The following is a 15035-nucleotide window of genomic DNA, read 5'->3' on the forward strand; positions in this document are numbered from 1 at the left end:
GAGGACTGGAGGCTGGCTCTGAAGAGACACATTGAGCCAATATTTGTGGATGAGCAAAATTCCCTCCAACAAGTATTCAATGTGTTCAAGACCCTGGGCTAGGTCCCCAAAGGCACTGCTGTTCTGCAGGATGGGAAGTAAACTTGCCACAAGAGTAACAGTGCCTGAGGGTACATAGCCATGCCAGTCCACGATGACTAACTATGCCACTTGCCAAACAAGTCATCATGAGGTCAGTGAATCTCATCACATTATGTTCTGACTTGGTGATACCTATGATGTATCAATTCTTAGCTGATTGTTTCTCTACATTATTTCTGACAGAACAACACTGCAAAATGGCTATTATGATTTTTCTTTTACTGATGAGACAGGTACCAAGGGCATATGCCATTTTCTTCTTTTTTTGTTATTTTCTCTGAGCCTCTTCTCCCATTTACATCTGCCTGGCATTACACTTTCTGGTCTTTCCACCTCTTGGTATCCCTTCCCTAATCATGTCTTCTTAAAACATCCTTGGTGAATGAATGCTTGACTGTGTATGGAGTGTCATCAGCTTGGTCTACAGATTTGCTTACTGAAAGGGCTGGTGGTAACCACCTAATATTATATGGAGTAACACATCCAAAGCATGTATCTTAAGATATCCATGGCTACACGAAAGTTGAGTCCCCTGTCATTCTACTACATGGGAATATTAATAATTTGTATACTTTCTGGAAAAGGTCCAAAAAGGAGACACAAAGATAATTATGAGATATTTGGCCCCACTCTAAAGATAGCCTGATTCTGTCACACAAATTTTTCCCATTTATTTTGAAAATGAACAAAACAACTAACCATATTTAATCTAAACTTTAAATGTAGATGTCCTGAGAGAATTGCCAAGTTTTGCCTATTTTGTGGAGTGTGGTGTGTATGATTGTGATTCTCAAAAGTAAGTAAACATGTAGAGCCGCAGTCTGGCTGGGCATGAATAACTGAGCCACCACAAAGCCTTGTAGGTTCAAACAGCAACTACTTTATTTCAACTCTCAACAGCAACTACTTTATTTCCCTTCTCCCGTGACACACCACACACCAACCGGAAATCCCTCCTCTGAAAATCCCCCCCTCCGGCACTTCCCCAACCAATGGGAACTCTCCCCGGGAATCCCTGGAGAACTCCAAAGTAGCAGGCCCAGGAGGACAGCAGGGATCTAATTTATGATTGAATACACAGCTTAACATAACCATTATCATCTAAATGGCTTGCTGGCATACCTCTCAACCACTCCATTCTGCTATGGCCCTCAGCAATGTAGTTCATTTTTTCCCCCATGTATGGGCTAAAGGGCTTAGGTCCAGCAACTGCAAAGAAAGCCTGTGTCCTATCTATATGACCTCTAGCAATATATTTTAAGCCATTTTCTTTTACTTTTTAAAGTTAAGTGGAATCATTTTTTCCTTGTGTAAACATGATCTTATATTGTATCAAAATACAAAGCAGGACTAAGCCCATCTTTTCTGGGAGAACATGGGCAGAGATTCACTTCTCCCTCACCTTGCCCCCTCTTCACCTTGCCCCCTTCAACCATGCAGAGACCTAAAGCCCCTGACCTATAGTCTTCATTTCTTCACAACCAATAATACTCTAATTCTGAAGGTAGATTCTAGAACACTAATTTTTGGCCAATGATCAGTTAGGCTCAGCTTTCAAAGGAGGATAGAAGCCATAAACATAGGAATCAAAGAAGATTTTCTTTCTCTTTAAAACCAAGGGAGGGGGGTGCTTTGTAAGACACAGTGAGAGAAAAACAAAATGTTTTATTCAGATTAATTAAAATGGCTGTCACTGATATGAAATGAAGCCCAAACTGAGTTGAATTCATTCCCTAAACTGAACCAAAATTGCTTATATGTTACCCAAATAGCTCCACTAGAACAAAGTAGATTTGCATTATTTCATAAGAGAAAACAAGGTAGATGAGATTCATATAACAAAAAATGCATGCTTTATAAAATTTCAGGATACCCAAATGTGTTCTGGTTTGGGTATGAAAGAAACCAAAACCAGTTTGTATTGGTAAGCAAGCCAATGAGATACACAGCCAAAAAAAAAAAAAAAGCTGTCAATAAAAAGTACTTGACAGGCCATTGACCCCATGGGAGTTAAAATTCTCCACTGTGACCAGCAGAGCCACCACAGGAGGTTGGAGGGGTTATGTGCAGCAATGCAAAGAAAGGAAACTGCTGTAGAATGCAAAACAGCCAGGAACAAAGGAAAGGTGTCTGTTGCCACAGACCCATTCTTGGGTGCCAGGTATGTTGCAGCATCTTGAAGCCAGGCACTCTATTCCTCTGGGAATTCTACAGGACCTGTTGCCTCTCTGAATAATGGAGAGGCTCTTTAAGTAAACATTATGATGCCAGGCATGTATCAGTAGAATAAAAGGATTAGGAAGCAGTACTTAGAGAAACTAAAGAAAGAAGCAGTAGGAGCCACCACACAGAATAGCTAAAGCATTGCAAATGAAAACCAAATTCAGACCACTACCCAATCTTTCTCAGAGAGCTGAGAATGTGGCAGGTGAGGCTTGACTATAGCTCAACACAAGGACTAGGTTGGGTAAGTGAGGACCCCATACAGATATAAATCCCACAAGAACACTAAGAAATTGGTTCCTGGGGCTTGTAAGCTGGTGAATCTTCTTGACTAGAACAAAGGAAGTTGAGATAACGACCTGTGTCTGTGAGACATGGTAGTCTCTCAGGCAGGATGACAAGGGATTACAGGCCTGAGTGCAGAATCAGTTCATCTGGCAATGACCCAGCATATATTCAGGGGAAGAAAACATAGCTGCAAAACCCTGCACAATAATATTCTCACCAGTATTATTCCTAATAGTCCCCATATGGAAACAATTCAAACAATAATGAACACATGCTTGGATAAATAAAATGGGCTGTGTCCATACCATGGAATTTTACTCAGCCAAAAAAGAAATGAAGTACTGATACATGCTACAATATGAACAGACCAGGACAACATTACACTACAAGAAGCATACACACGGCCACTTATTATGATTCCATTCATATAAAATATCCCAAACCCAGTAAGGAAGCTAGGGCATGAATGATTGTTCTATAGGTACAGAGTTTCCTACTTGGGTGACAAAAATTTTGTGGAATTAGATAGTGGTAATTATAGTGTAACTCTGTGAATATACCAAAAAGCACTCAATTTTACATTTTAAGAGGGTGACTTATGTAAATTTGAAATTAACCAAATTTTTGGTTAATTGAAATTAACCAAAAAAGAACTCGAGGACCGTATAGATTTCAAAGATTGAATATTTTATATTTTGTTGTTGCTGTAGATGAACAGCATTTCTTTCTTATTTTCATTTTTATATGGTGCAAAATTTCCAATCCAGGGCCTCATAAATGCTAGGCCAGTGCTCTGCCACTGAGCTAAGGCCTCAGCCCCAAAGACTGTATCTTTTCAAAAGTATTCTCTCTCTCTGCACTCCTCCACACTCACCCCTTCCAATTTTCTTTCTGGTAGTTAAGAAACAGAACAGTGCCACCAGATGATCTGTATCTTTTTCATTCTCAAGGCAATATTTCAGCCAACAGGATTAGAGAATTTCTACCAATTGTCTGACATCTAAAAGGACTTCATTTTGTTCTCACAGTCGAAGAGAGGATTTAGTCTCCAACACTGAGGAAGATCAATGGAAAAACCAGATGGAATACTGGTTTAGAATGCAAGTTTGGTTGCAAAAAGTCTCAGTTTGAATTCTGCCTTAACTAGCTCTCTAGGGCTCAGAATTAGACATTTTCCCTATCAGTAAAATGGGCTTAATGCATGAATACTCATGTTCCCAGGACAGGCACCAGGAGTACATGAGAAAAAACATAGCAAGTGTCCATAGGAAGTACTCGATAAATATTAGATGCATTTTTCATAAATTAAAAATCATTAAAAAGGTATTACATTACACATTCCCACAATTATCCCAAAGTATAAAAATTTACTTTCAACACTAGAGATTCCTGGTAAGAAGACAGCTGCCTTAGTTGGGAAGCTTTCTCAATTTGGTCTCCAAGGAATTCTGAAAATTTTGGCAGTGCTGATGTCTTTAACATGAAACTCTGTATTCATTCTGTAACAACCATGTGGTTTAGTATGATAAAATCTAATACCCAAGTATTAGTATCAAGGGTCACCTTGTAGGGCAATTTCTATATATTTAATTTAAGAGAAATATTTGAGAATTAAGTAGCATAGTGATTATGTGAAATTCAAGGCTTGGACTGAGATGTCCATAGACAAGTGAAGTGAATCAAGGTTACATTAAGTTTTCAAATAGAAATCCCACTGGAATATGTTCAACAGGTCGAACATTCCTAATTAAAAAATCTGAAATACTCCCAAATCTGAAAAGTTTGAGTGCCAGTCTGATATGACAAAGGTAGAAAATTCCACATATGACCTCCTGTGATGGGTTGCAGTCCAAATGAAGGTGTATCCAGCATGGTGACCCATTCATTCCTGTAGATTCCTGCAGCTCAGGAGGCTGAGGCAGAAGTATTATGAGCTCAAGGCAAGCCTCAGGAATTTAGTGATGCCCTAAGGAATTTAGTGAGTCCCAGTCTCTAAATAAAACATAAAAAGGGTTGGGGATGCTGCTCAGTAGTTAAGCATCTTTGGGGTCAATCCACAGCATCTACCAAAAAAAAAAAAGTTTCTAAAAATATTGCATAAGATTATTTTCAGGGGCTGGGCATGTAGCTCAAGGCAGAGTGCTTGCCTACTCCATGCAAGATCCTCAGTTCAAGGCTCAAAACAGCAAAAACCAAAACAATAGGGAAAAAATTGTCCTCCCCTACAACAACTTTCATATATGCGTATAGGTTATATATGAAACATAAGTAAGTTTCATGTTGAGACTTGACTACTAGTATCCAAGACATCTCATTATCATATATAACACAAAAATATTACAAAATCTGAAAATCTGAAACATTTCCAGTTCCAAACATTTTGGATAAGAGATAGCACAATTTAGCATTATATATATTTAGATGGAAAGAGTTTAAGCAGCCAGGTGACAATAGCATAGAAACTGGATATTAAAGATCCTTAACATTCTGAGAGATGTACAATAAGCTTCATCTGGGCATGCCTGCTACAAGATAAGATGGTGCTAAAAGAGTGTTACCATAGATCATGTAGCACCAAATGTCAGGACAAGGCCTTTCATTCTAGTTTGTTTCCCAATGAAAAGAATCCAAGGGAGGTTTCACTGCTCTTCCACACTTGTTAGAGGAGGGGTCACAGACCACACAGTCTAGTGCCTTAGTTAAGTCCATAATGGAGGTAAATGCATCTGCTAATACCAATTAATTATCTCCCTGCCCAAAGTTAAGCACCCTACATAAAAACAAAAGTCTTAATAGACCAGATTACAAATCAGGTACAAAAGGGGCTTTTTCTAAAAGGAAGCAAATGCTCAGGCATCCCTCACTTGGTTCCATCAGTGCTGCTGAAACACCTTTCCCACTCCCTATGTGGGAGCAAGCAAACTGATGAAGCCTTTGTGAAATATTCAGAAGCCAGCCCAGTGCTCACCTTTGTCTGCAGTCTCTGGAGACCTGTTGCTCTCAGGTTTGAGAGCGCACTGATGAGCTGCACTCTCTCCCCTAGCTTGGATACCTAAATTTGGACCATCTTTCTTCTGCAAAAAACAGAAATCAAAGAAGATTTAAGGTGGAAGTCAGTCCTCACCTGAGTCTCCACTAGTACCTGACACTAGTAGAATGGACTGGTCATTCCTACAATCTCAGGAAGGGACATCTCTAAAACTGCTCCTTTACCCACAGTGTGGAAAACCCACTTACATAAAGACATTAGCATAATCTGTCAGGGGGGAGATGTTGAGAGCCACATTCAAGTGGGAATGATGCCTAGCATTTTGCCAGAGGGAGTGGTTGAGAGGTGATGCCAGCAAGCCATTGAGATGATAATGGGTAAATTAAGCTGCATATTCAGCTGTATATAGACAGCCTGCTGTCTGCCTAGGTTGCCCAGGGCGCCCTGCTACTTTGGAGTTCTCCCGGGGATTCCTGGGGAGTTTGTGTTGGTTGAGGAGGGATTTCCAGTTGGTGGTGTTCCTGGAATGGCACTGGGAGTTCGGGCAATAAAGGACTTCCTGTTTGTACCTACAAGTGCCTCCTGGCGGGTGGGTTATTTTGTGCCCAGCCAGACTGTGGCACCACATGTTGCAGCATGCCCCTACAAGCTGTGACTTGCCCTACAGATGAGACCCAGTAGGGTCCCCACACTGGCGTCTCATTCAGACTACTCTGAGGAGATAGAAACCATGGATCTACTTAGAGAAATGACCCATGAGGGTCCCAAGGCCTGGCATCTCCCTCAGGGTGCTCTGAGAAGGTGTCCCTAGAGATGTGACCCATGAGAGTCCCCACACCAGGCTTCTCCCTCAAGCTGCTCTGAGGAGAAAGGGGTTCCTGGTGATCCTAGAGACAAGACCCAATGGTCCCCAACCCTGGCATCTTCATCAGGCTGCTCTGAGAAGGAAAGCCTAGGCGACCCTAGAAATGTGACACACAAGGGTGCTCAAAAGGGGCATCCCCCTCAGGCTGCTCTAAGGAGAAAGGAGCCCCAGGCATCCCTAAAGTCAAGACTCACAAAAGTCTCTAAGCCAAGAGTCCCCTGCGGCTGCTCTGAGAACAAGGGAGCTCCCCCTGGAGGCGTGACCATGAGGGTCCCCAACCTGGATGTCTCTCTCAATCTGCTCTGAGAAGGGAAATCTGCCCTGTGAACTAGGGCTCTCCTGGGTTGATCCTGAGGGGGAAGCCAGCTCCTCACTCTGAAGGAGGTATCATTGAAGATGATGGCAAGGCCCTGCCCCTTGTTGACCAGGCCCCTTTGGCCACAGGCAGTGCAGGAGCTGCTCATGGCTCAAAGGCAGGGCCTTTCCCAGCTCCCTGATGAAAGTCAGTGCCTTCTTCCACCCTTGGCAGTTACTGAATAAAATCTGTTCCCACTGCTGTAACTAGGTCTGGCTGTGGCACCATGAGGAGTGGAATCTCAGGAGAGGAGAAATGGAGTCCAGGAGACCCCTCTCTCTGCACTCCACCAGGCCAAGTGCTGCAGCAGCCTGAGCCAGGCAGGCAGAGGCACAGAGGAAGGCAGCTACAGGGAGTATAGACCTTCACTCACACTTCCAAGGACAGAGGTCAGAAACAGACCACCACAGGGACTTCTGGGACATGTAGTCTTTGAGACAAGAGTGACTTAGCCAGGGACTGCTCTGTTTTAGAATCAGGGGTTTTAAGAAAATCTGACAATTCCCAGCCCAAGGTGACCAGTGTAGGAGAGCAGAAGAACCTGAGTTCAGACCAAGTTCCCAGTAGCCTCTGAGAGCATTCTATGTAATTCACTCTGTCCTGCCTGTCCAGCTCTCACCATGGATGCTCCTGGGAGCTGTAGGCTATGCAGATTCAGGGTTCTCAGGGATTCTGGACAGTTTGTATATCTGGTGCTCTGCCCACACAGTATTTGCCCTTCCGGACCATGGAAGCTGTGTGCCATGTGCTGGCCCAGGCATCCTGGAGGACGCTGACAGTGGACTCTGGTGTTGTATTGATGCAGCCCTCACCCTAGAAGCCCAGGGGCTGCAAGTAGCACATTCACCTTCATAGCCCCAGGACTCTGGGTAATGCAGTCTTGTATTCTACAACACAACACAGTGCAGAGGTCTCTGTGAGCTGCAGCCTACTCAGGCACCCCTAGTGATTCTGAAAACAGTGTAGTCTGGCATTCTTCCCCATTCAGCCCTCAAACCAGAAGCCTATGTGGGCTTCAAGTAGCACATTCACCCTCATAACCGCACCAAAGATTCTGAGTAGTGTAATCCAGTCTTCTACAATGCAGCCCGCACTGCAGAGGCCTCTAGAAATTTCAGGCTACACAGTCAGAGGCATACCTAGGGATTCTGGACAGTGTAGTCTGGTATTCTGCCCATGCAGCATCACTACAGTGGATTCTGGGAGCTGCAATCCCCAAAGGATCATGGGTATTACAGCCTGGTTCTATGTTCAACTGTACAGTGACTACTTAGAGCTCGGTGCCCCCAGGAATTCTGAATATTGTAGTCAGTTCTACTCAGTCAGCCCTGACCCAGGTCTCTGAGAGCTGTGGGCCACTGATTATCCTGGGTAGTGCAGTCCATCCTACCTAAGTGGACTTCACCATCAAAGCTCTGGGATCTGTGTAGCACAAGCCTACCTAGACACTCCTGGGGAGGAGTCTGTGTCATGCAATACAAAACTTACCCCAGCAGTACTCAAAAGGAAGGTGTGTGGGAAATGCAGGCCCCCAGGGATTCTGGGTAGTATAGTCTTGCCTTCTGACTCCATAGCCCTCACTGTGGAAGCCTCTGAGAGATCCAGGACACATGGACACGCAGTTCTCACTATTGCAGATCCTGGAAACTGCAATCCATCCTGAGGATTCGGATAAGGTAGTCAAGTGTTTTGCCTGCATCCCCCTACTGCAAGGGCCATGAGAATTGAAGGCCACATGCTTGCCTTGGCACTGAAGACCTCAGTGTGGAAGCCTCCTGGAATTGCAGGCAGCACATTCACCAGTGTGTCCCCAGGAATTGTAGGTAGTATAGTCTGACCTGCATAGTGCACAGCTCTAACTTGGGAGGACCCTGGGAATCGCAGGCTGCATACTCACCTGGGAACACATCTCACCAAGGACTCTGGATACTGTAGTTAATCCCTCAGTCCAACAGTCCTCACAACAGAGGATCCTGAGAGCTGCTGGCACCAATATTTGTGGGTAATATAGTCCTGTGTTTTTCCTACTCACTGCAGAAAATTCTGAAAATTAAATTCCCCCTTAGGTTTTGTGGGTGATGCAGTTCAATGGTTTGAAAACACACCACAGATCATTCTGGGAGCTGTAGTCCCTGAGGGTTCTGGATAATAAAATCTAGTGTTGTGCCTGCACAGTCTTGCTGAGGATCACAGGAGCTGAAGACTCCATGCTTTCCCTGATACCTTGGAGATTCTAGGAAATGGTGCTCTACCAATACAGCAATCACCACAGAAACCTCGGGGACTTACAGGGTTACAGAGTATGTAGGCATCCCCAGAGGTTCTGAGCATTGAAGTCTGATATTCTGCCCTTGCAATTCTCACCCCAGAAGCTCCTTGGCAGAGTAGGCAACCAAAAGTAATTGGTATCATAGTTTGATGTTTTTGTCAGTACAGCCCTCTCCACAGAGGTCTCTGCAAGTTGCAGGTCCCCAAGAATTATGGGTAGCACAGGTTGCTATTTGACTCATGCTTCCCTCACTGCAGAAGGCTCTGGTAACTACAATGAGGATTCTGCAGTTACCCAGGATTCTGGGTAGTGCAATCCATCATAATTTTTGCCTCTCTCATCCTAGAGGCTCCTGTGAGCTTCTTGTTGCCTTTTCATCAGCCCTTACCTGCAGGGCCCAGTGAGACTCCAGGCACTGGGCCCTCCCTGCACCATCTTGAGGGGGCATTTGTGTCTTCAGACATTCAAGCCACACAAAATTCATTGACATACCATGATATAATGAGCAGCCAAAGCCCCAGTAAGAAATACTGTTGTAAAATAAGTTCTACTAAAATATTACCCGAGAAAGTAAAGAACATAGCAGAAATAATCCTTCTCAGCACAACATGCAGTGCACAGGAAGCTTCTTCCTCATATTTTCCTCACATGGACCTCAGTCATCCTGAATCCACAATGGAGTCTCCATGAGTAGATGCCAAGGAAAAGGAAGTTTCCTCTGGTCCTCACCACAGACATATCCACCAGGCCATGGTATCTTTCCAGGTGTGTCCCAAGGATTAAAAAAACAAAACAAAACAAAACAAAACAAAAAAACTCTGGTCTACACCTTTGATAGAGCCCCTAGGAGTCCCTAGATGTGGCATCTCTCAGATGGGTCCCCAGGAGAAGGAAGTTCGAGTAGGGCACAGAACACAGCCCCCAAAAGCAGTTGATCAGAGAAAGTTGTTCTGAGTGCCCCCTGCTGGCCACTGTGGTCAGTGCAGAATGCTGGGTGTTCACTACTCAGAGCTGCACCCCCTTTTGCTAGGCACAGTGAAGCTCTGAAATTCAGAGTTTTGACTATTCCAGGACAGGATTTTGGAAATCAAAAAGAAATAGAGCCTACCATCCTACGTCTTGATCAGAATGGATGGAGATAGCAAGCAGCAGAGTGCATGGCCCATAGACAAAATTTCATTGATTTCCTATATTTCAGCAATCACGTAGAGGAAACAGTGACATTTATAAATTGGAATAAGAAAAATTTTAAAGCATTAATATTTAAAATAGAGATCCCAAATTTGAAGTACTTTCATGTAAGTCTTGAAGTACAACCATACTTTCAGAAAATCTTGCAATGTTTTGAAAGAAATAAAAGGAAATATGGAAATATAAATAAATGCAGAGATATTCTTTGTTCAAGTTTCAATATAATTAAGATGAAATTATCTTGAACCTGATCTGAAGATTCAGTGCATTCCAGAAATTTCCAACAAGCTGTTTTTAAACCTAGACTAGACAGCACTGACTGCAAAAGGAAGCCACACATCTAGACGCCAGAACCTATCAAAATACTCCCTAGACTTGCATTTAAAATGTGAAACTGTAAAATGCTAGAAGATGTGCATGACCACATGTTTCATGATGAGGTTTTAAATACAGCCCCACAAAAAAATCCATGAAAGCTGGGGATGTGGTTCAGTAGTTAAGCACCCCTAGGTTCAATCCCTGCTACCAAACAATCACAACAAAAAATCCACGAAAGAAAAACTTGATAACATAGACTGTATTAAATTACTCTGTAAAAAATCATATAAGGAAATAAAAAGAGAGGTCAAAGACTGGGGGAAACTTTGGAAAGTATATGTCTAAAACAAACCTGTGTACAAAATATAGTAAGACTCAACAATAAGACAACATAATGGGTAAAGATCTGAAAAGACAACTGACAAGAAAGATATGAGATGGCAAAGAAGCAAAGAAATGATTCTTTGCATCACCTGTCATGAGGAAAGCACAAACTAAGACCCCAAGGTGCACTGCACACCTTCTAAGCTGCTAAGGTCTTTACTAAGTGTAGTATCAACCATGAGGATGATGAGCAGCCACAGGTACTCTTGTGCATTGCTGGTAGAGCACACAACAGCTCACCCCTATCAAAAAACTGACTATTTTTCCCCAAAGTTTTAGACATGGTGTCACCACCATGTTTCTAAAAATATAGACAACTGCCTCAAAAATGTACATGCAATTACATACAGTAGTTCTATTCACAATGCCCAATACCTTAAGCAATCAGGATGCACTTCAATGGGTGAACAAACAGCATAACTGCTATGAATCCATGCCATGGAGGCCCTGGTGTCTCTCAGCTCCCCCAGGCCTCTAGTCTGGACTCTGGACTGCCCTGACCTTTGCACACCTCACAGAGGAAAAAATGAATTCTGAGTAGAAACACCTGTATATGCAGCTGATAAACTCAGGCTCAGTATGAAGTTGTTGCATATGGATAAAGAGATTTAAAAGTTTTGGATGTGGATGGTAAACTCAGAAAAATGCAAGCACAACAACCCAGGCCTGCATCTTTGTCCATAGGAGCTTCCTGGGGAACATCAGGCAAACATGGAGGCAACTCCAGGATCCCCACAGAACCGCATCTAGGGGAGAACCTGGAGGTGACTGCCATTAGGGCCTCTGTGACCCACCTCTGATTAGCTTAGAGGACATTATGCTACAGCTTCATACCCCCATCCCAACTTTTAATTTCATCTCTTTCCACAGGTTACAAATGCATCCCGAGCTTAGATTCTGTTGATTTATTAGCTTGTTTAGTGTTGCAGAGAGAGCTGTGCCACTACCTAATCCTGATGCACAACCTCTGAAATTCACGATTCTAGTTATTCAACATACATTTGCATATTTTAGCTAAAGTAGAGCAATCATCCCATGTTTTGATCGAAAAAAATGGTGCTATGGTTTGAATATTTTCCACCCATATTTTATGTCCCCAAAGCCCTGGAGCCCAGAAAGTCCAGGGCTGAACAAACCACCCCTTATATTCTCTTTCAGCTCCCCTGTTGTCATCCACACTCTGGAACAGACAAAATATCGCTTTTAATCTCAGCAGGGAGTCCCTCAGGAATGTACAGTAGATGATACTCCACTTGGTCATGGTGTCTCACCTGTGCCCACTGGGCCCAGCTGGCCCTTCAAGGGAGTGAGCACAGAACAAGCTGGGAGCCACACCCATAAGAGTGGTGCAAGACAAAGTCAGATGGGTGGAAGGGAAGGGGGCTGACTGTCAGTATACTGAGAGTAGACACCTTTCCCCATAGGGGCTGAGCACAGGGACTAAGGAGAGAACTCCTGCCTCCATCCAGATGACCTCTGGACACTGCAAAGTTACCCCTTCCCAGGAGGTCCTTTCCTACCTAGTCAAGGGTCAGCTGCAGGCACTTGAATCCATTTTCCTCAAAATGGACATGATGAGGTCAGATAATGAAGTTCCAGGGTTCTGGAAATTTCAGGACAGAACCCACTGCCTGTTTAACATAGGAAGCAAAAGGACCTTGAGGGTCATCGCTCAGTCCCTGTCTCTAATTGACCAGCTCCTCACAGGCTTCACCCTACTTAAACTCTAGACCCTCCCCCATCTTCAGGAAAGGCCACAGGCTGAGGCTGGGATGAGCCCAGGGCTCTGAATGTTTCCTGAGAGGGCTGAGAGCTGCTACACCCTATACCAGCCTAAAACACAGTAGTCACTCCCTCTGCCCTGACTCTGGGAGAGACTTCCTGGTGGGGTCACAGGGGCCCAGTGCAGCTGTGGAAAGCAGGCAGAGAGCTTTCCCCCAACTCCACACACCCTGCTGAGCTCAAGGAACCTGGGAGGCCAGGACTAGTGCCCTCCTCTTCCTCCAGGATTGAGGATTACCTGGGGCATGCCAGGACATAGGTGAGAAATGTGATGGCCTCCCAGAGGCTAGACTCTGAGGCTCCCTGTAGGGTGTTGACACAGTTCTGGGTCAGCTATGGTCTCAGAAAACAGGTTCAGCACTCACTCCAGGGCAAGTAGAGATCCTGTCTCCAAATAGTCACATTCTGAGCTACTGAGTTAGGATTTCAACAAATGCACTGTGAGCCTGGAGTTAGCCCATCACACAGATTGGGCTCATTCCTCTCCAAACACTGGACCACTGTGAGAAGTTACATGATCCAAGCCATGAAAATTGCTTAATCTATATCAAAATGGTAAGGCCATTTTGAATTATGCCAATACTGTGAAAAGATTTTAATCAATACCAATCCAATAAGGCAAATTTAATCTATACCAAACCAGTAAGGCCACTTTAATCAATACAAATCTGGTAAGGCAACTTTAATCTATAATTGAATCTATAATCCTGTGAGGACTTTTTACTCAACACCAGTCCTGGGAGAATAATCCCATTGACAGGAGTCCTTTCATCAAGACAATGTGGAAAGGACATTTCCCCTGTACGTGGTTGAACTGTTCTGCTCTAACTTCTCAGGATAATACCAACATATGTCCAATTACTATGTGATAATTAGGAATAAAATTACTTTTATAAGTTAAATCAAAAAACTCACTTAGGATGTTAAGAAAAAGACAAACTTGGGATGGGGTAGTGGCTCAGTGGTAGAGCCCTTGTCTAGCATGCATGAGGCACTGAGTTCGATCATCAACATCACCACATTTTAAAAAAATATTAAATAAACAAAATAAATGTATTGTGTCCATCTGCAACTAAAGATCTGGGAAGGAAAAACGGACTTAAGGGGAAACAATCCTCCCCAAAATAGGAAAGAGAATCTCAGATAGCAGCAGTGGACTTGACTGCTGCCACCCTCTGAAAACTAAGTCAGAGTTACCTGTCTTCTACACTGTCAGCAGCTACACAGATGGTTCCTAAGCAAAGGAGACAGGACTGCCCACACCCTGGCTAGCTCATAGCTGGCAAAGTTGCTGTGCTTAGCCAGGCCTGCCTATGAAACCTCCTCTCCAAGCATTTTTTTTTTCCTGGTCTAAAGGGCAGGCTGGGTGGGGCTCCTTTCACAGGGAGTACTCAGGGACCCCATATTCTAATGCAATGGTTGTGCTTTGCAAAGAGTGAGTCTCTTGATTTGCTATAGTCCACAATGTGGAATAATTCTCCTCCTCCTCCTCCTCCTCCTCCTCCTCCTCCTCCTCCTCCTTCCTCCTCCTCCTCCACTCCTTTTTTTTTTATCTTCTTTCACTTTCTCTTACTGTTCCTCCTCCTTCTCTTCTGTTCCTTCCATCCTATGACTTTTTACTTTTCTTTCCTCCTCTTCCTTGTCTTCTTTCCCTGCCTCCTCCTTTCCCTCCACCTCATTCATTTTCTCTTAGAAGTGAAATAAGAGGAAGAATCCATTGTGCTTTATGTCTATGAGTGTGGACACCAGACATTACCCTGGGATTTCTTCTGCCAGTTCACCTCTTTTTTGACTTCTGGTTGCTTCCCTAAGGAGCTGTGCCAGGCACACTAATGAAACTGGCATTGAGAAGAGAATTTGCTGTCAGTGCTCAGCGATGCAGGATAATCAGAGGAATGACATTCTTCCTGGGGGCAAGGCCTTCCAGAGGCTTCTTCAGGTCTTACTCCCAAGCTCTGAGGCTGGTGGGTGTCCCGATGGCTATACTTTCAAGGAACCAAGGTGCCCATCACTGCTCTTGAGAGGCCTCTGGCCTCACACCACTTACCGGCAATGTCCTTAGCATAGAAGGGCCTATTGTTAGTGGTTGAGGATCTGACATGTCCTTGAGACCACAGATCCTGGGCACCCAGCACACCATTCCCCTGCATCTATTCTACCCCCACCTCAGACAGATTGGTCTTTTTTCCACAGAGCAACCTCTACAGTGAGGATGGCTTTGGGTTGGCAA

General features: G+C 44.0%; 1 long non-coding RNA gene across 1 annotated transcript in view; it reads right to left on the reverse strand.

Annotated features, from left to right (window-relative positions):
- The window catches only part of LOC144366785 (uncharacterized), a 40364-nt gene that overhangs the window by 13175 nt on the left and 12154 nt on the right, over nt 1–15035 (reverse strand). The gene's annotated exons all lie outside the window — the stretch shown is intronic.

The sequence above is a fragment of the Ictidomys tridecemlineatus genome, chromosome 9, assembly GCF_052094955.1.
Source record: "Ictidomys tridecemlineatus isolate mIctTri1 chromosome 9, mIctTri1.hap1, whole genome shotgun sequence".
In the NCBI taxonomy this organism is placed as follows: Eukaryota; Metazoa; Chordata; class Mammalia; order Rodentia; family Sciuridae; genus Ictidomys; species Ictidomys tridecemlineatus.